A 20,738-nucleotide genomic window follows, 5' to 3' on the forward strand; every position below is an offset into this window, starting at 1 on the left:
TCCTTCTGTATACACAATTTATTCCGGTAGGATTCTTGAAACCACAGTATTTCGCTTATTTTCAAATGCAAACGAAATATTCTATGAAATAAAACATTCTAGAAATTTCCTGTATTAGATCGAACAGAAAAATGGGAGAAAAATGATTGGCTGCTACTCTTACGAGAATTATAGACATTATGTCAATCGCAGATACTTGGGTCACATGAGTTTCTTCCAAAAAATAAAAAATGTCACACATTGGATGTTAAACTATCAGGCAATAATTTCTACAATTCCGAACGAATCAACTGATTTCAGATAGTATACATTAAGGTCACAGTAATTGCCATAGATTAAATAATTGGCGGATATACGAATCGGAGTACAGGTAAAATTATACCGATAATCACATTAAATCAGAATGAAGCTTTGTCCTGTGCGTGGCATCGGAAGATAGTCTGCATAGCTGGAGATTGTTATTTTCAAATTTTCTCTTTTCTCTTTCTTCTCTTTATTCGTTGATTTGCTTTCGTATTATTTTTCTTACTGAATGCAATAACATTCTCGCCTATACACCTCTTACTCTAATTTGTTCCGCTTTTTAACGGAAAGCCCTTTTTATCGATCAATGAATCTTATAAGTTTTATTTCCTCGAAGTACAATATTAAAGTAGTTCTAGTTGCATTTGTCGAAGCATAAATGTTATGCGCTATATCCTTGCAAATATTTCTCTTTGCCATAGGTTGCAAGATTTTATTCTTAATTTCTCATATCTTGTAGAGTATTGTGTTTATCGGTCAAGCGATTCATGATATGTAATTACTATAATTTATTGAAATGAACATAAAGATTGTTTAATTCAGTTGTGTTGAAGTAGGTCCCACTTCAAGGAAAACTCCACATCTCTTCTAATGTTTAATTTCCTTAATCCTCGAAGCCATTGAGTATTGTTTAACACAAATCAATTTGAAGGGCCTCTCAGCCTCATAGCCTTTTTCTAGGAACATACTTTGTACAGATGATAGGCCTATGGCTTCAAAGCTCTTTCGTAAACTAACGCTGCCAGCGTGCGGATCTGGATTCGCACACATTCGCTGGATCATACACATACTTATACTTAAACTTCTTTAAATATATTTTCTATTATACATTCATCCACGCAATTCCTCTCTCTCTCTTTCTCTCTCTCTCTCTCTCTCTCTCCTCTCTTTCTTTCCTTCTCTCCTGAAGCGGGCAGTTTGCTACATAAGAAGTACGAGTTACTTACTAGTCGCTTCCTCCCTTTGAATATAAGGAAAATTATGTCAGTGAGAATTAGATTAGAAAAATAGTCGAAATCATATTTTGAAGTATCTTCTAGAGTAGTAAAAATTGAAACTCCGATAATATCTAAAGCCATACGGATCCTTTTTCCTTGCATTTCCATCACTCTGCAAAATCATCTTTCATGATAAACCATTATTGATTGAAACGAAACTTGCGATCAATCCCTGAGATTAAAACAAAATATCGAGAATTGTGATTCTTCGGCATAATTTATTCGAGGGCATACTTTTATGTCTGGATTATATTCTGACGCATGCGAAACATTTTCATGTTCATGAGTGATTACATCGAGGCTTGTCTATGCAAAATTCGTAGAATTATATTTCTCAAACTTTGGAACTTGTTTCATGTTATGTGCAATTGTAAACTTTTTAAATATATCCGATGGAAATCATTTCGCGAACGGACGTATCTCGATGCGAGGAATATTCGGCCGTGTCATAATACTTTATAATAATTTCAAATCGTTCAGACACTATTACAAAACGTTATTATTGTAGCTTTTAATTTATTATATCAGTTACGTAATGCAATATTTTTATTAGAACGTGAAATCCAAGCAAAAATAAATAGTAATAAGGAGAATAGTTTGTCTGAAGTATTTCTTAATAGTTTGTCTTAATAATTTCTGAAAGCAGCTAAAGACGAGCACGCACGCTTCTAACTTTATTCTATCTTTGAAATTAGTTGAGCCGTCTTGGCACGTCTTTGTCGAGCTGTTGGTGATAAAGTTTAGTATGCTAATTTATGGAACAGCTGCGCAGCTCCGCCAGCCTGAGCAAAATACCAAAATTATTGAATTTAAATTGCTGTAATTAAAATGTCTTACGCTTTTGCCGACTTTCCAACTTCTTGATATTAATCCAGACTGTTTGCCGTTTAACGTGAAGATGCATTCTGGATACTGTCATATATTAAAAAGTATTAAAGTTGTTCCATCTTTGAACATAATGTTCTTCGACCGTTGTCAAAATAATATACGTTTCGAAAAATTAAGCAGTTTTCTAACTGGAATTTATTAAGAAATTTTATAAATGAACGTAGGCTGAATTAACCACAAGCAGTGTTTAAAGTATTAATGAAGTACTTATTATTAGCAGCTCCGTACGCTGCTTGCATCACTGGTTGAAAACTTAATTGATATCATAGATTCCTTAATAATCACATTTAACAACATTGCTTAGCATACATAGCTGAAAAGAGAAAGCACTTGATTTCATTTGTTTTTTTATTCTTTTTCTTAATTATCAATTATCATTCATTCATTACCATGAGTTGTTGCAAAATAAAAAAAAGGAAGTAATAGATCTAAAGCCTGTCATCCGGACAATCATACATTGATACTCGTTCCATAAGTACATGAAATATCCATTTTCAGTAGTCTAATCTACCGCCTCGATACCTCATTTGTTGATTTCCAACAAAACACAAGTTAATTCCCGCGTACCTACTGATACAGTAATTCTACTGATTCAAACCAGCAATCTCTTCTAAACCCTTATTCTACTCACGAACTTTCATCGAACCCAAGATATTTTACGCTCCGGCATAGGCAGTGAAATACTGAAACACCTTTAAAAACCTCTTTTTCTCGATTATCAACCTACGAACCGTAAACTATTCGGATTCCAGCGGTAATTGGCATTATTATTTCCCTGTCGGCCAATAAAATACTAATGTCACTTGATCGCGTGTTAATGGCCTATAATGGCTGTCTTGATTAGCGACGCTGACGACGCTGAAGATTGGGGGAGGGGGGCAGTCGATTAAACGGAGAGCAGCGCGACGTCGAACAACACTGGATGCACCGGTCGATAAGTTAACGCTCCATCTGTTCAGCGGGAGCAACAGCCGCTTTTCAGCTTTCATAGAGGAACGAGTAGGGTAAGCCTGGCAGCCGGCTAGACAGCAAGTAACTTATTATATTTGGCATTAAATTATTATAGAACTCTGGTCGACAATGGATACGACGGAATGCATAGGAAACGATTAAACTGAATGAGAGATCTAGACTGCTCCATTTGTAATCCACCGCCGTGCACTGCAACCACGGCCGCGTTCGCATGCGCATTTCCTGCTTCACGTATACGTAGTTAGTGTGCACGAATTATTGTTGTCCCGACAACAAGATCGATTTTTTCTGTCCCTACTAGTGACCCAATAATTATAATTGGTTTCAGAAAAAGCTGGGTGAATTTCTTCAAAAGCTACTTCTTTATGAATTTGAGTGCGACGTTTCTTTAATTATTTTATTCCGGCGTAAATGTAGCAAGAAAAATAATTAAAAAGAGCGATCGGATACCAATAACCTTGAAAAAAATAAAACGCTCTTATCGTTGATTGTAAAATGCTACTGCTATTAGTAGTGCGTCAGCCAAATTATACATTGCATTTGTTGCATGTTCATGCGCGCGTATAATTTGATTTATGATTACTATTAGATAAGAATAGTGTTATTTTTTATTTTCCAGACATTCTTTACTTTCTGTGATAAAATAATTAAGGGAAAAAATGCTATATACCACACGTACAAGCTCAAAACGGAAAGGAGCTACAAAATAGTAATAAGAGGATTACATCCAAAATTAACACAGAAAAATTAAGTGACGAACTAGCAAAAATTGACCATCAAACAAGAACAATAAACAATATGACAAGGTACGATACGAAGCAACCATTACCACTATTCTTAATAGAACATGGACCCAGAACCAATAACAAGGAAATTTATGAAATCAAAAGAATTCTAAATACGATAATAACAGTGAAACCACCACGCCACAAAAAAGATATACCACAATGCACGCGGCGTCAACAATACGAACACACTAAATATTATTGTAACAGAAGCCCGGCATGTGTTAAATGTGCAAAAGATCACTTAACAATACACGGCCCATACACAGGAAAAATAGAAGAAGTTAGATGTTATAATTCTAACGGAAACCACCCAGCCAGCTATAACCAAAATGAACCAAAAGCTATAAACAGAAACAGAGATCCCCAAGAAAACCGAAGCTACGCGCAAGTAACCCAAAACATTAGACAAGCAACGCCCACAAACAATCAGAATCAAAGCAACAACACCGAGGACGTTACAGAAATCAAAGGACTACTAAAACAATCCATCAAAAACACCGAAATGCTAACAAAAATGATAAGCGAACAAACGCAGTCCTCAGACAGCAAACGGAACAAATCACAGTCATGCTACAACTACTTACACACATGCTGAGCAAAAAATAAAAAATAAAAATGGACATGCCTAAAATAGCAGCCTAGAACTCTAACGGCCTACAACAAAGTGCCCTAGAAACAAAAACATTCCTGTACAACAATAATATCGACATACTACTAGTATCAGAAACACACTTCACTACAAAAAGTTATATAAAAATACCGTACTACACCATATATGATACCAAGCATCCCTCACGAAAAGCACACGGAGGGACCGCAGTAGTAATAGAAAACGACATTAAAAAAATTTACACAGCCAAGTTAGTACGGAATATATCCAAGCAACCACCGTTACAGTACAAACTAGTAGCAACCATTTACATTTGTCAGCAGTATACTAATATGTCGCCGCGACACAAAATTACATCACAAATGTGGGAAGAGTACTTTCAATACATAGGTGACAAGTATATTGCAGCTGGAGACTACAACTCCAAACACCCACTATGGAGATCAAGAATCACTACATCACACACAATATCAATAAGAGTAGCCACAATAGTCATACGGACGAGGATTCGCTAATCACTAGTACATCAACTGACCGACGCTACACCATACCTAAAAGAACAGCACAAGAAATTAGAAACATAATCGAGAAAACAGAAAATAACAAAGCACCAGGAATCGACCTAATCAATGGTAAAATCTTGAAAAACCTTCCGCCAAATGCGATAAGACTAACTACAATAACATTCGATGCAATACTAAGAATTCAATACTTTTCTAAGCTATGGAAACTGGCACAGATCATAATGTTACCTAAACCAGGCAAAGACGCAGCGAAACATTTATTTTGAGTAAACTATTTCGGATCCTATCGGAAGCTGTAAGTAACACATATACATACTGGTTTATCGAAAATGAGAAAGGTATGCTCTATTTAATTATGACAGTCAAAATTGACAAGGATACGATGGAGTTAGGTCACCAACTGAGATGTTCTATTCACATGCATAGTAATTCTGGATTATGAAATTCAGGAAATTTGTAATTATTTTTATGTGTTTATACCTTTTTATATTTTATGGCGAAATAAGCTATTATAACGCATAAAAAGATTTAGACTGCAGATATTTGTGCAAAATCATATTTTTATAAAACAATTCGCACATTCCGCATATTTTTTAATTTTAACGTATTTTGCACGTTTTTGTACATTTGTATTTATCATAACTGAATAAAAATTACCTAGAAACAATTTCTAAGACAATATCTCTAAGTGTGTGCGAGGGTATACTTGTAATACATTTATACATACCTGCGTTTCTTTTAAAGTTTAATCTTTTCAGAATTTACATTTCCTCACATAGAACATAGCAGCTCAATCGCATCGTCAGATGTACCTACTAAACTTTAAAAAGATTGAGATTAAAACATGTATGTATGTATACACATATACACATCTTTATGCTATTAGCACCGATGAGGAACAAAATAAACATGACAATCAATGCTTTTTCGTATCCCACATATTTGAGGTCATCTGGTGCCCTATACCATTTTCATGTCATATACGGAATTATTTGTTCAGTATGGAGGATTTATTGACTAAGAATAGGACAGTCCATGCATGCAATGCAAAGAAATATTCCACAGCCCGGAGGCTACGTATCCCATACCATTTTAATATCTCATATGCGACATTATCGGTTCAGTGCAGAATAAGAAACCAGCGCCACTGAAACGGTAGGAATTATAATTAAGAGGGTATTTTATTCTAGAGGTACGTAAAAATTTTCGAGCTCTGTAAAAAAAAAAACAAAGAATATTTTTACTATCCATCATTCGTTTATTTACATTTTAAGAATACATAAAAAATTAAAAAAATTCAAAATTCGTAAAGTTATCGGTTGGTAAAGTGGAGGGTCCAAAAAAAGGGATGTCCTGGTGTGCATGGTTTCAACCCTTCTAGTCGTTTGAAACAAGAAATTTAACGCATTCTTAATCAGTAAAGATGTCGCTATCGCCCCTACCTCGGAGAAGTAAAAAAAATTTTGTTCACTTTTTTTTAACAGTTTCAAATTTTTTAAAAATAGTAAAAATTAAAATTTTTTACTTTAATCTACTAAACGACAGAGGGATGTATAGAGAAGGTTCAGACAAAATTTCAAATAAATCGGTTCAATAAAACTTGAGATATCATGCACGCCAGCTTGAAAAAAGTAGTTTCGAGAAAAACGCGTTTAAAGTTTTGAGTAAAGTTTCAGGCAGTTTTACTCATATAATGGTGCGGTATACTTACATATTTTCAATCGGCAATTTCTGCTCCATACAATGGACCTTCGTCCACTTCAAAATGTTCATTCTCTGAAGTTCTTTCATGTAGACGAGCAGCCTGGCTTCCTTTGAAGCATCCGAAGCTCGGATTTCAGAGCGTTCGATCCGAGTTTCGTCCCTGTTATTTCGACCAATTGCGGGGAGACGTAATCGCGAGGAAAGACGTCAACGGGGGTCGTAAATCCCCGCTACGATTATAACAATCGACACCACGAATTGATCGATCCCCTGATTTCCGTTGAGATAATAGGAGTGATTGAGTTTGTATAACACTGTGATTCACAGAATTATAAATTATATATTTCCAACACTTAGATTACACTGACGTAGAGAAATAAATAGTTAACAACTTGTCGCACGAAGATGCGATAGATATGTACGCTAGAGCAGGGCTCTTATAATGGAAAGTAATGTATTAATGGACTTAGCACTATAATATATTTAGGAGAGAAGATGTATGTTCGACACCACCGAGAACCGACAAAAGATTTGCGTGAAGTATGCGACTCTCGCGCTATGTGTAGACTGCCGCGTTAGGCGTTAGTTTTTTGACTGTCTGTCGCTCTTTTTCTAATACGGAAGAAAAGTTCGGTGTGGGTGTGCCCCTGTGCCTAAAGAACGCGGATTCGTTGTTCCCACTTTCGTTAGGAAAAGTGAGGGTAACGAACCGCGGTGTCGATTGGTCATGACCTGCACTACTGCTCGAAGGGATGAGTAGGGAGTCTCCTACCATCGTGGTGGATAGATGACTGTGTGCGTGAGAAAAACCTAGCTTGTTTTATTACAGGGCTATTCGGATTTTCCTAATGGGTGCATACCCGCTTTCTCCGTGTTTTAAGTGCGACTAATAAACCCAAGGACCTCTCTAAAAACCGACTGTGTTTCGAGAATATTTTTAAGCTTCAGAAATTCTTCACGACAAACGGATTGAAGACACATGGCGAAACAATACAGGGAAGTGAAAGTTATGGTGGGTCCTTAGGTTTATTGAGGGTCGAAGTGAGGTTACGCAGGCCGGTTGTTGTCCGGTCGCGCAGGCTGGCGTGCAGATGTTTTAGGCGGCGTAACAGTCCCGTTTGACAGCGAAAGCATTCTGGATCAATTGTGATTTCCATAACGTTCAGTACTTTTAAAATCGGTATAAAACCTTTATTAAAAATACTAACAGCGAGAAAAGTAGCAATTTCAATGGTCCGCGTTCCTGCATAAATGCGTTTCGGTGCAAAAGTTCATACCAAAGAATTTAACGATACGTTATTATTTTGAGTTTCAGAACCCAAACATCATTCTAATAAGGTATTTGCAGACAAACTTTCATAGATTGGCTTTATAACTTTCAATACATCGTCACTTAGAGGAGGATTTTCATGAACAAATTCATCAATAGTGCCCCCAGCCACAGCTCTTTGCTTTTTGTTCGATTTGTTCCGGTCGAACCAGTTTAGTTGTCGCGTCACCAAAATCGCTGTAACACGGCAAATAATTGGAATTTTGAAAAATCCCTTTGAGGACATACTCTTGAATGTCTAACCTTTGGAAATATAAAAAGAAACATTTCGATTTTTTCAAATTTCTAGACTAGAATACCCCCTTAAGTCAATAATCGATATATTTATCGGAACTGATCTACAATACAATTAGAGTCTACCTATACTCTATATAAACCATTAAAACTTTATGAGAATAACGAGTAAGAAAAGATTAACAGTTTTCGCGGAAACTGCGACACGACCATGAGAAAGACGTCGAAGATAATCAGGTACCGATTAAAATTAATTGCTATTCATTAGCTGCTTTTTGTATATATTAAGTGTTTATATTGTCCATATGCCATTTTCATATTGCGTATTGTGCGTAGTTCTGCCCGATTGTTTTGTTTGATCATTTAAAACAGAATGTCAGAAATTTCCGAGTAATAGTCATTATAAGAAGTGCATGTATCCGATTTACGGGTTAAGGAACCGTAACTCACTACCAGTTTTCATCGTTTTCCTGTAAATGATAGTGATAGATACATAGCGTGGCTGTTAACTGTGTTTTAGAGGATTGAGTGGAAATGAATACAACAGAATTACAAAAACCAATTCATAATCGATAAATAATAAACAATTTATATAATAAATAATTTATATAATAAACAATTTATATAATAAACAATTAATAATAAACAATTATATGACATGGAAAATTGATTTGTTGTTTCACGGAAAGATTTAAAAACACCTCCAATTTCTCGGGATTACAACAATCTTAAGTACTGTAATATCGTGATGTAATATGTTTACAAAACGTGGACAATAGAGATGTTAATCAGACAGAGAAGACGATTGTGGCTTAACTTGAACTATTCACACCAAACGTACAGAACACAGCGCAATCCACACTCTCTCGGCAACGCCACTCGCAACCTCCGTCTCCGCTCGACTCGCACTCGGCTCCTCGACTCGCACTCTGTTTCTCGACTCGCGCTCTGCTTTTCGACTCGCTGTTGTCGCATTCCATTGCCCTTTTCCTAGGCCCACCGCACACGTGTTCTGCAGACGCTCGTGGCCAGGGTCACGTAGGTCTTTTCCACGAAACTATGCACTTGAAAAGACCGATGACACATTGATGGGCCCGACGGCGCCTCGGCTCTCGCGACACTGTTCATAGTTCGTCCGATATTGCCCAGGCCTTTCGTCCACGATACTACATTCGGCCATCCTGCAATAACATCTGCCCTCAGATGTTGTCTTCTATCTCGCTGTCATCAGATGCGTCATCTTCGGCGTTCAGGACCCACGGCTTCATGAAGTCTGCAGTCGTCGAGGTGTGCGCGGGCCCCTCATGCTCCCCCACTTTCTCCACAGTGTAGCGGTCATTTCGCATGGCTCGCGCGACCCGGTACGGGCCTAAAAATCTGCCCCCGAGTTTTAACCCTGCGCCGAACTGCGTTCTCTTTATGGCGACAAGGTCCCCCCTTTGATACTGCTTCGCGCTCTTTCTTCTTCTATTGTAACTTCGACGATTCTCCTCTTGAGTTGCGGCGATCTTCCTCTTCGCGTCCTCACGTAGCTCGCGACGTTGTTCTTCAAACCTCGCGGCCCACTCTTCGTCGATCAGCTTTCTAATCTTCGCCTCTTCCCTGACTTGCATTTCGACCCCAACCAATAGCTGGAAAGGAGTCTTCCCTGTGCTTCTGTTTACGGTGGAGTTTAGGTGTTTCTGAACCTGGTCAACATGCTTATACCAGTCATCGGGTTTAGGGGCAGTCAGTTTAGTTAGTAATGGTATGAGAGTCCTGTTTACCCTCTCTACCTGCCCGTTCCCCCTCGGTGCCCCTGTCGTGATTAATGAATGCTTTATGTTTTCTCCTTCGCAATACTCTCGGAAAGCGTTGGACGTGAACGCTGTTCCCCGATCGGAGATGATTCGCCGCGGATTCCCAAAAATAGCCGCTTGCTTCTTCAGTCGGTCGACAACATCCGCGGTATTAGTAGACCTAGTGGGATAAAGCCACGTGAACTTCGTGAACGCATCCACCACTACAAAGATGTGCGCGTACCTCTTCTTTGTAGCTGTCATGGGGCCCACATGGTCAATATGGTAAGTATCTAACGGCGTGTCGCCTTTGTCCAGCGGGTTAAGATATCCCTCTTGCCTGCCTAGCTTCCGTTCGGCTAGGATACAGTCGAGACAGTTGGATACCACGCGTTCGACCTTCTCGCGCAACCCCTTGAACCAGAAGTCCTTCTTGACCATAGCTTCGGTTTTGGTAACCCCGAAATGCCCACGCTCGTGCGCTTGCCTGACCACTTGCGTCTGCATCGCCCTCGGTACTACTATTAGCACATCGTCCTCACATTCCTTATACAGAATATCGTTTCTTAGCACATACCCGTCGGCCTGACTGCACGTTGCGGCGTCCAAAATCCTACGGACTTCAATGTCCTCGTTCTGTGCCCTTCTCAACCGTGCAATCAGCCCGTCTTCACTCTCCGTTACATACATAGTGCTCGGCAGGGGGTTCCTACTCAGAGCGTCTACATGCTGCATACTTTTCCCGGGCCGATGACACACTTGATACTTAAACTCGCCTAGTAACAAGGCCCATCTAGCCACACGCACACACAAGTCTTTCTTTCTCATCGTCATGGCGAACGCTTGACAATCCGTAACAATAGTAAACGGCACACCTAACAGATATACCCTGAACTTTTTCAACGCTTTTACTATCGCTAGCACCTCTAGTTCGTAGCTGGTGTACCTCGCTTCTGTGGGAGTTGTTTTTCCGCTGGCAAAGTAGACCGGATGGAATTTACCGTCGTTCAGATCCAGTTGCATTAATATTGCTCCGTAACCCTCTGCGGACGCGTCAGTATGCAACTCGGTCTCTGCGCCTATTCTATAGAGTGTTAAAACAGGCCCGCTGGTAAGCGCTGCTTTCAAGGTTTCGAAAGCTTCTGATTCCCGATCCCCGAACTTGAAGTCTATCTCCTTTTTCAACAGATCGGTTAAGGGTTTGGCAATCTTCGCGTAACCTCTAATGAATTTTCGGAAATATCCTGTAAGTCCCAAAAAACTCTGGACTTTTCTAACCGATGTTGGCTTGGGAAAGTTTGCAACGGCCTTGGTTTTATGAGCGGACGGCTTTATGGTGTTTCCCGAGACTATGTGTCCCAAATACTCGATTTCCCTCTGCATAAAACGACATTTTTTCCAATTTATGACTAGCCCATACTGCCCAGTTAATTCTACGACCATTTGCAGGCGTTCCCATGCCTCCTCTAAATTCTTTGCAAGGACAATGATATCGTCCATGTACACGATGACAATACCCTTATCCACCAGTTCTTTGTAGATCTTCGATATGTACTTTTGGAAGACAATAGGGGAAATTTTCAGACCAAACGGCAACTTCAGAAATTCGTATTGCCCCGTGAGCGTAACAAAAGAGGTGTACCTCTGGCTATCCTTGTCTAGACTTACGTGGAAAAACCCGTTTTTCAGATCTATTGTTGTAAACAGCTGGGCGCCCTGCAACGCGTCTAAAACGTCTTCAATTAACGGCAACGGGAAATGTGGACACTCAATGAGTTCGTTAAGCTCGCGAAAATCGACGCAAACCCTGATGGAGCCATCTTTCTTTCGGACTACCACTATCGGACTCGCGTACTCCGAGTCTGACGGTTTGATGACACCCTCGTTTATCCACGCTTCCATCAGATCATCTACTTCCTTTCTTTCCGACGGCGCCAGTCTTCGCGGTCTTCGCGCTACCGGTTTGTCGCTTTTCAGAACTATTTTCGCGGTTATCCCGGCGTCTCTCTTCTTCTCCGGCCTATACCCTTTAATAATATCCCGAATGGCTTCACGGTAATGAGATTCTCGTACATGTGACAAGTCGATCTCGTCGGATTGTTCTATCGCGTTTACCCTCAGTACATCCGGCGCGTCCTCGTGACCGTCGGTCTGATCGTCGAGTCGTAAAAATGTCACCTCGCCCCGTTTGACTCGCAACTCTACCTGGTCTAAAAAGTCGGTACCTAAGAGTAGACTGTGTCTTGTCATTACCTTATTCGAGACAACATGCAGAGTGACAGTAAAGTCGCACCCGTCGACCGTCATTACCCTTGTGAACTCACCCCAGGTACTATTGCCAGCGGAACCAAAACCATCAAACTTAAGTTTGCAGTTTCCCAGAGGTGGTGATCCTAACCTCACATACTCATCCGCTCGTATGAACGTAAGGTCACTACCTGTATCCACTAACGAGACAAACCTGCAGCCATCTATCGACACGTCCTTCACGTACTTTTTCCTCTCCGGTCTTGAGATTACGTAAGTCTTTACTTGTCGCGCTGTACAATTCGCCGCCACATGTCCAAGCCTGTTGCATTTGAAACACCTCATACCTTTTCCTTTCTCCGGGCACTTAACTCTTAGATGATCCTCACTACCGCAAATGGAGCATCTTCTTTTCTTCATTGCGTCTACAGATTGTCTGGGCCTCCCGCCGTTCTTCTGGGTTTTAGCCGGCTTCACAATCGACTTTGCTCTGCGACTCTTCTGCTCTTCGTACATCACTAACCTCTTCCTCAACCCTTTGATTGACGTAGCGCCATACAATACAGCCTTATTGTTCTCATCGTCTATTATTCCATCAACTATGTATTCCACCTTTGCTTCCTCCTCCATGTCCACATGGCTGGCTATTTCGAGCATGCGGTACATGTAAGCCAAACACGCTTCATCACTCTCCTTTTTTGTTTCTTCAAGTTTCTGATGAACTTGCCTACTGTTGACTTTCCTCGAAAATTCTTTCACTAGCCCCCTCTTCAACTCATGCCAAGTCCTGGCATGACACTCGAAGCTCGCAAATATTTTCGCTGATCCCTTCAGCAGCTTCCTCGCGTAGACTGCCTTCTGCTCATCCGACCACATGCACGTATCAGCGACTTCCTCGAACGACTCGAACCATTGTTCGACATTTTCACCTCTGTTGCCACTAAACGACTCTAATGCATCTTCGACGTCTCTAAAACTCAGTGTCGAACCAACACATGCCCTTCGACAACATTCGTCACGGTCCTGATGCACCCTTCGCGTATCTCTCTTGTATCCTCTTGCGTTTTTCTTGTCATCTTCATCCTCACTTTCGTCGTCGCTTTCCTCTTCCGACGATATGTCGTTACCATCCATGGCCGCTCGTAGCCGTGCGCGTAATTCTACTTTTCTTCCCGTCGTTTTTAAACCCAAACTAGCGAGGCGCTCCTTCAACTCCTTCGTATTCATTTTCTCAACATCCTCATCTTCGTTGCAATCACGCTCAGCTCTCTGTACACTTTCTAAATCTCGTTGACCGGTTAGCTCTTCACCACCCGTCGATCCCTTACGATACGATTGTCCAGCCCTACACGCCCGATTCAGCCTTGCAATCAGCACTGACCTCGCACCCGATATAGGGAGGTTCATTCGCGCGAGCTTATTCCTCAGCTCCTCCAGCGTCGAACCCTCTTCACCCGACAATCGTTCGTCCCCGACGTTGGCCATTTTTCACACAACACAAACTTAAACAGTCAACGATATCGTCTTTTACCGCACCGCGTACCGGTAAATTCACAACTAGCTCGAATAGCTCTGTTAAACCGTTTCGTTTTCTGTCTTGTCCAATCCCGGCTGAGCCCCCAAAAATATGTAATATCGTGATGTAATATGTTTACAAAACGTGGACAATAGAGATGTTAATCAGACAGAGAAGACGATTGTGGCTTAACTTGAACTATTCACACCAAACGTACAGAACACAGCGCAATCCACACTCTCTCGGCAACGCCACTCGCAACCTCCGTCTCCGCTCGACTCGCACTCGGCTCCTCGACTCGCACTCTGTTTCTCGACTCGCGCTCTGCTTTTCGACTCGCTGTTGTCGTATTCCATTGCCCTTTTCCTAGGCCCACCGCACACGTGTTCTGCAGACGCTCGTGGCCAGGGTCACGTAGGTCTTTTCCACGAAACTATGCACTTGAAAAGACCGATGACACATTGATGGGCCCGACGGCGCCTCGGCTCTCGCGACACTGTTCATAGTTCGTCCGATATTGCCCAGGCCTTTCGTCCACGATACTACAGTACTATTCTACAACTGTGAAATGATTTGAATTATGTTTCTAATGTTATCACGATCGATTCCTTAGAAAACTTCTTTCCCGGTCTTCGATTGCACGGTGTCATCTATTATCAATATTTCGGTAAAAGCAGTGCGTCGCACCATTCAAAAAAATATCTTGTTACATTTATAAAGTAGTGTAGTATCGTGAAAGAAAAGAGTTTGATTAGAGATCGGTTGAAAATAGAAAAAAACCGTGTCATCGTCCTTCTGTGGTTAGTTTACATTGAAGAGCGCCTATGTGACTAAAGACACCTAGTTCTTGCAAAACATGAGCGTGCAGAGATACGAGAAAGCAATAAAGAGCGCTAGAGCACAAGGGCGGTTTCGGGTTCAAGAAGCGATGACCGTGTCACGTAAACTTAGGGGTTAGTTGATGAAAATAAAAAATAGCTGAGTCGTAACACAACTAACGTCTTTATTTCACAGCACAGGTTTACACAGATCGGAGAAATGTTCACTGTTCGATAGTTTAGTCTATTTCTCCCCAAGTGTTCTCATCTCATTACGGAGGAAAGCTCGATGTGGGTGCGCCCTTTTTAATTAACAACGCGGATTCGCTGTTGGCACCTTCCGTTAGAAAAAGTGAGGGTAACAATCCACGATGCCAATTGGTTATAGGTCATGAAGATAGGAGGAGAAAGCCTCCTTCCAACGCGGGTAGTAGGTAATATTGTTTATGGGAAAAACCAGCTTTTTCGTTAGTCGAGTGTTGGGTTTTTCCCATTAAGTAACTACCTGCTTTTCCGTAATTAGTAAGGACGTATAACAACCTAAGGGCTGTTTCAAGGACCATCCATAAACAGATAGCAGAAATAATAAACTTAAAAAGTTTAGGTTTATGGTGGGTCCTTGGGGTAATTGAGGGTATGGACTGAAGATCTGCATACATCCTACCTCTAATATGAATCGACGTTACAACCGAGAGGTCAGAGTATGCGAGTCGAAAAGTGAGTGTGTTGCGAGAGTCAGTGTTTGTTCGACCAATCGCGGGGAGACGTAATCGCAAGGAGAGACGTCAACGGGGGTCGTAAATCCCCGTTACGATTATAACAATCGACACCACGAATTGATCGATCCCCTGATTTCCGTTAAGATAATAGGGGTGATTGAGGTTGTATAACCCTGTGATTCACAGAATTATAAATTATATGTTTCCAGCACTTAGATTACACTGACGGAGAGAAATAAGTAATGAACAACTTGTCGCACGAAGCTAAGATAGATATGTGCGTTAGAGCAGGGCTCTTATAATTAGATTTAGTGTATTAGTGGACGTAGCACTATGAGATTTAGGAGAGGAAATGTATGCTCGACAATACCGAGACCGACTCTCGCGTTATGCTTAGACTGCCCCGCTGGGCATTAGCGTATACTTAGTAGTTGACTTTTCCAACGATGTAGAAGAAGTGAAGTTGAGTGACGATGCTGTGTCCGAGGAAAGCTAAGGATGGGTGTGTCTAGCGCACGGGACCATCGGATTTGTTGGGGCCGATGTTATTTAGGAGAGTGAGGGAATAGGCTTCGTTTTTAATTGGTTAAACGAAGGGTCTTAACTGCCCTCGAGAGAAAGTGGTTAGTGGGAGGAAAGCTGCAGCGTGCGTGAGAAAAACCAACTTTCCCTTGTCCAGCCGTGGGAGACAATAGTGTTTAGAAATTCCTCAGAACCAGATGTTTGTTTGTTTTGAAGGACCTTAGCAGGCAAGTGACTCGGGTTTATGACGGGTGCTTAAGGATATTGAAGGTACGCCGTACGGAAAAGCGGACATCTGGTGTCCGTCTGGCCCGCGGTGTGTGACCTGGGCCAGGCAGAGAGGCCCGGCGTAACAGTCAGAGTTGATCGAGACATCGAAGAGTAGAGTTGAGAGAGCTAATCGAGTCGTCAAAGAGTAGAGTCATTAAAGTTGATCGAGTTGTCTGTGTTGTAGATGTTTATTCGACCAATCGCGGGGAGACGTAATCGCAAGGAGAGACGTCAACGGGGGTCGTAAATCCCCGTTACGATTATAACAATCGACACCACGAATTGATCGATCCCCTGATTTCCGTTGAGATAATAGGGGTGATTGAGGTTGTATAACCCTGGGATTCACAGAATTATAAATTATATATTTCCAGCACTTAGATTACACTGACGTAGAGAAATAAGCATTTAACAACTTGTCGCACGAAGCTAAGATAGATATATGCGTTAGAGCAGGGCTCTTATAATTAGATTTAGTGTATTAGTGGACGTAGCACTATGAGATTTAGGAGAGGAAATGTATGCTCGACAATACCGAGACCGACTCTCGCGTTATGCTTAGACTGCCCCGTTGGGCATTAGCGTATACTTAGTAGTTGACTTTTCCAACGATGTAGAAGAAATGAAGTTGAGTGACGATGCTGTGTCCGAGGAAAGCTAAGGATGGGTGTGTCTAGCGCACGGGACCATCGGATTTGTTGGTGCCGATGTTATTTAGGAGAGTGAGGGAATAGGCTTCGTTTTTAATTGGTTAAACGAAGGGTCTTAACTGCCCTCGAGAGAAGGTGGTTAGTGGGGGGAAAGTTGCAGCGTGCGTGAGAAAAACCAACTTTCCCTTGTCCCGCCGTGGTAGACAATAGTCTTTAGAAATGCTTCGAACACAGATGTTTGTTTGTTTTGAAGGACCTTAGCAGGCAAGTGACTCGGGTTTATGACGGGTGCTTAAGGATATTGAGGGTACGCCGTACGGAAAAGCGGACATCTGGTGTCCGTCTGGCCCGCGGTATGTGACCTGGGCCAGGCAGAGAGGCCCGGCGTAACATCCTCCCCCCGTTGAGAGGGTACCGATCAAAATTTCATTAAAGGTGGAGTTAATTGGAGCAGCCGCCCGACTCCTTGTTGATTGCTGATTGTCCTTATTCTGCTTGATCGGGTTGGCTCGTTGGTAGGACGAGCTGTGTGGCACGTCGTTCCAAGATGCTCGTTGCCGTATGACTTGTGGTAGTCTGGATGAGGCCGTTGTCGCCAGGGTGACTTCGCAGATACGGTCGAAAGTCCGGTGCGTTGAGGATATGTTGTCTTCCTTGCGTTCTGGATCGCTGTGGTCATCTGCATTGTCTGGCGACTTTCTATTGCGGTTCACGAACCAGGAAGTGTCGTGAAACAGCTCGGCCCATGAAGTATCGTGAGACACCTCGTCCCAGGAGGTGTCGTTGTACAACTCGCCGATTTCACAAAGGCACGTGAAATCCGTGTGTGGTTGCACAATGAAGACGTGAAGGAGGTCTACGGTGGATTGGGGGACAGGGCTCCCCCCGCTGATCCATTCGTATCGCGCCTTCTTGATGATGCTTGGTGGTTGGACCGGCGTGGTCCAGTTTACTGCGAAAGACAGAATTAGAGACATCTTACCTTCCGTTTGGTTAGGTTTGGATCTGGAGCGGGAAGATTTTGCATCTCGGTCCAAGATGCTCGGCTCCGTATGAGTCATTGCCGTCCGTAGGTGCCGTAGCTGCCAGGGAAAATGGATGGCCAGGCCTAAGGGTTGTTGCGTTGAGAGCAAGTGGTCCACCTTGTAGGCTGCACTGACATCGACGAGTGTGGTGTTTTGTTTCAGCCCATTCGTCGGTGTGCTCCATTTCGGCGATAATGTAGTAGGAGACGGCATGTCGGCTGGTAAGGTTTCATCCGTCTGTTGATCCAGAGACTCTTGAGCGGCTGTCTGATTCAAAGCGTCTGATGGCGTGGAATCAGATTGTTGCGATGCTGATGATGTGAGCGAGGTTGTCGTTGGGTCTCGGGTGGGTGACACGTTGTGAGTGTCACGCGATGAGGTCCGCATGTCATGCGACAAGATCGGCGTCCGAGTCGATGCGATATTCTCCGTCGGCTCGGGTTTCACGCATGAATCGCGTGTTTTTGTTGTCGACGGGGTTGTTGCTGATATTTGTTCAAAGAGACCTAGGAACCGCACGTCAAGCTCCCGATGCTCTTGCGATAACGAATCTAAACCCTCAGCTTCCCCCTCATCTAACCCATCTAGCTCGTCTTGAACCGCGAGTATCGTCCTCCAAATTTCATCGAACGAGTTGCGGCAAGATATTAGGAAGATTCTGTTTGCCTTCCCAGACGCTTCGTATTCATCGAGTTCGCGCCTTATGGTTGCAAGTCGACGGGCTACGGCGCCTCGTCTCCGCCGTAACGTGCTGATTAGTTCAGCTTGGGCCATATTTGATTTTAATAACCGGAACGATCTTGCTTGATCAAATGGACGTTGATCTGGGACTCGGTTGATGATCGTTACGATGCGGCGTTGGCTCGTGTAGATGCTGAGCGACGGAGGTGCTCCTCTCCGATGGCGGTTCCCTTGATCAGCTGACTAAGTGGTTGGAACTTGGATTTCACGCGACACTGTATAGTCACTGGTCAGTGCACTTTTTGGGCGACACGAAATCCGGCTCGAAGGACCATGTTTGTTCGACCAATCGCGGGGAGACGTAATCGCAAGGAGAGACGTCAACGGGGGTCGTAAATCCCCGTTACGATTATAACAATCGACACCACGAATTGATCGATCCCCTGATTTCCGTTGAGATAATAGGGGTGATTGAGGTTGTATAACCCTGGGATTCACAGAATTATAAATTATATATTTCCAGCACTTAGATTACACTGACGTAGAGAAATAAGCAATTAACAACTTGTCGCACGAAGCTAAGATAGATATATGCGTTAGAGCAGGGCTCTTATAATTAGATTTAGTGTATTAGTGGACGTAGCACTATGAGATTTAGGAGAGGAAATGTAAGCTCGACAATACCGAGACCGACTCTCGCGTTATGCTTAGACTGCCCCGTTGGGCATTAGCGTATACTTAGTAGTTGACTTTTCCAACGATGTAGAAGAAGTGAAGTTGAGTGACGATGCTGTGTCCGAGGAAAGCTAAGGATGGGTGTGTCTAGCGCACGGGACCATCGGATTTGTTGGTGCCGATGTTATTTAGGAGAGTGAGGGAATAGGCTTCGTTTTTAATTGGTTAAACGAAGGGTCTTAACTGCCCTCGAGAGAAGGTGGTTAGTGGGGGGAAAGTTGCAGCGTGCGTGAGAAAAACCAACTTTCCCTTGTCCCGCCGTGGTAGACAATAGTCTTTAGAAATGCTTCGAACACAGATGTTTGTTTGTTTTGTAGGACCTTAGCAGGCAAGTGACTCGGGTTTATGACGGGTGCTTAAGGATATTGAGGGTACGCCGTACGGAAAAGCGGACATCTGGTGTCCGTCTGGCCCGCGGTATGTGACCTGGGCCAGGCAGAGAGGCCCGGCGTAACAGTAGAGTTGTTAGAGTTGCTAGTGAGAGAAAGAGAGAGAGAGAGAGAGAGAGAGAGTGTTAGATTCGTTGTAACTAGAGTTGCCAAATAACTGTAAAGTTATTTGAGATAGATACGAGTATCGCATTTAGTTTCAGTTAAATAAACATTGTTTTCTGTCCAATTAATACCTGTATATTCAATTCATTATTAATAAATTGTAAGTAGTCGGAAAAAATGTATATATTAATTTCCACGACACTACGGTAGTTTTAATAATATAAATTCCATGCTTAATGCCAACATGCTATTAGTACCGAAGGATATTCTATCACTATGTGAATCAGTCATATCATCTTCTGATATTTCTGATCTTTCGTCAAAGAATCTCTAAAAATATCTAAAGTTTAATCATGATGAATACACAGTTGACCGTCAAAATATATGGTATATTTGGCTCTAATTGTTAAAATATACAATACATAGGTGCAGCGTAGCTCTTTTTTCTCCGATGAATGTTTATAAATGCTTATAAATATTAAATTGTTAGAATTTAATCTTGGAATTAGGTTTAATATTCTGTGGAAGACACAATGTTTATGTTGAAATAATATAATGTGATATTTATTAAACAATTATTTCGAGAGTTATAAATGTGCGTTCTGGAATGTAGACAGTTGGCTAGTTATTCACAGACTGACTGCCTTAGTGACCTGTGGCGCTTGTAAAGATTTTGAACCCCCACTCTCTATAATGAGTGTGACCTGAGTAGATGTCTGTGTAACGTTACGTGCCATGGAACTTTCTAGCAGCTTCTCGATACAAAGCGCTACGCTGTCAAGGCGCGACACCGACGTGCCCAATGTTCCATCCATATCCTTACGTTTCTTCCGCCGAGTTCTCGGAAGAGCATGCACGCGTCAGCCGCCACGGTACATCTAACGAACGTACGCTAGTGGGGATGGCGCTGGGCAACGAATGGAAGAATCTGT

The sequence above is a fragment of the Bombus bifarius genome, unplaced genomic scaffold, assembly GCF_011952205.1.
Source record: "Bombus bifarius isolate JDL3187 unplaced genomic scaffold, Bbif_JDL3187 scf7180000010252, whole genome shotgun sequence".
Classification (NCBI taxonomy): Eukaryota; Metazoa; Arthropoda; class Insecta; order Hymenoptera; family Apidae; genus Bombus; species Bombus bifarius.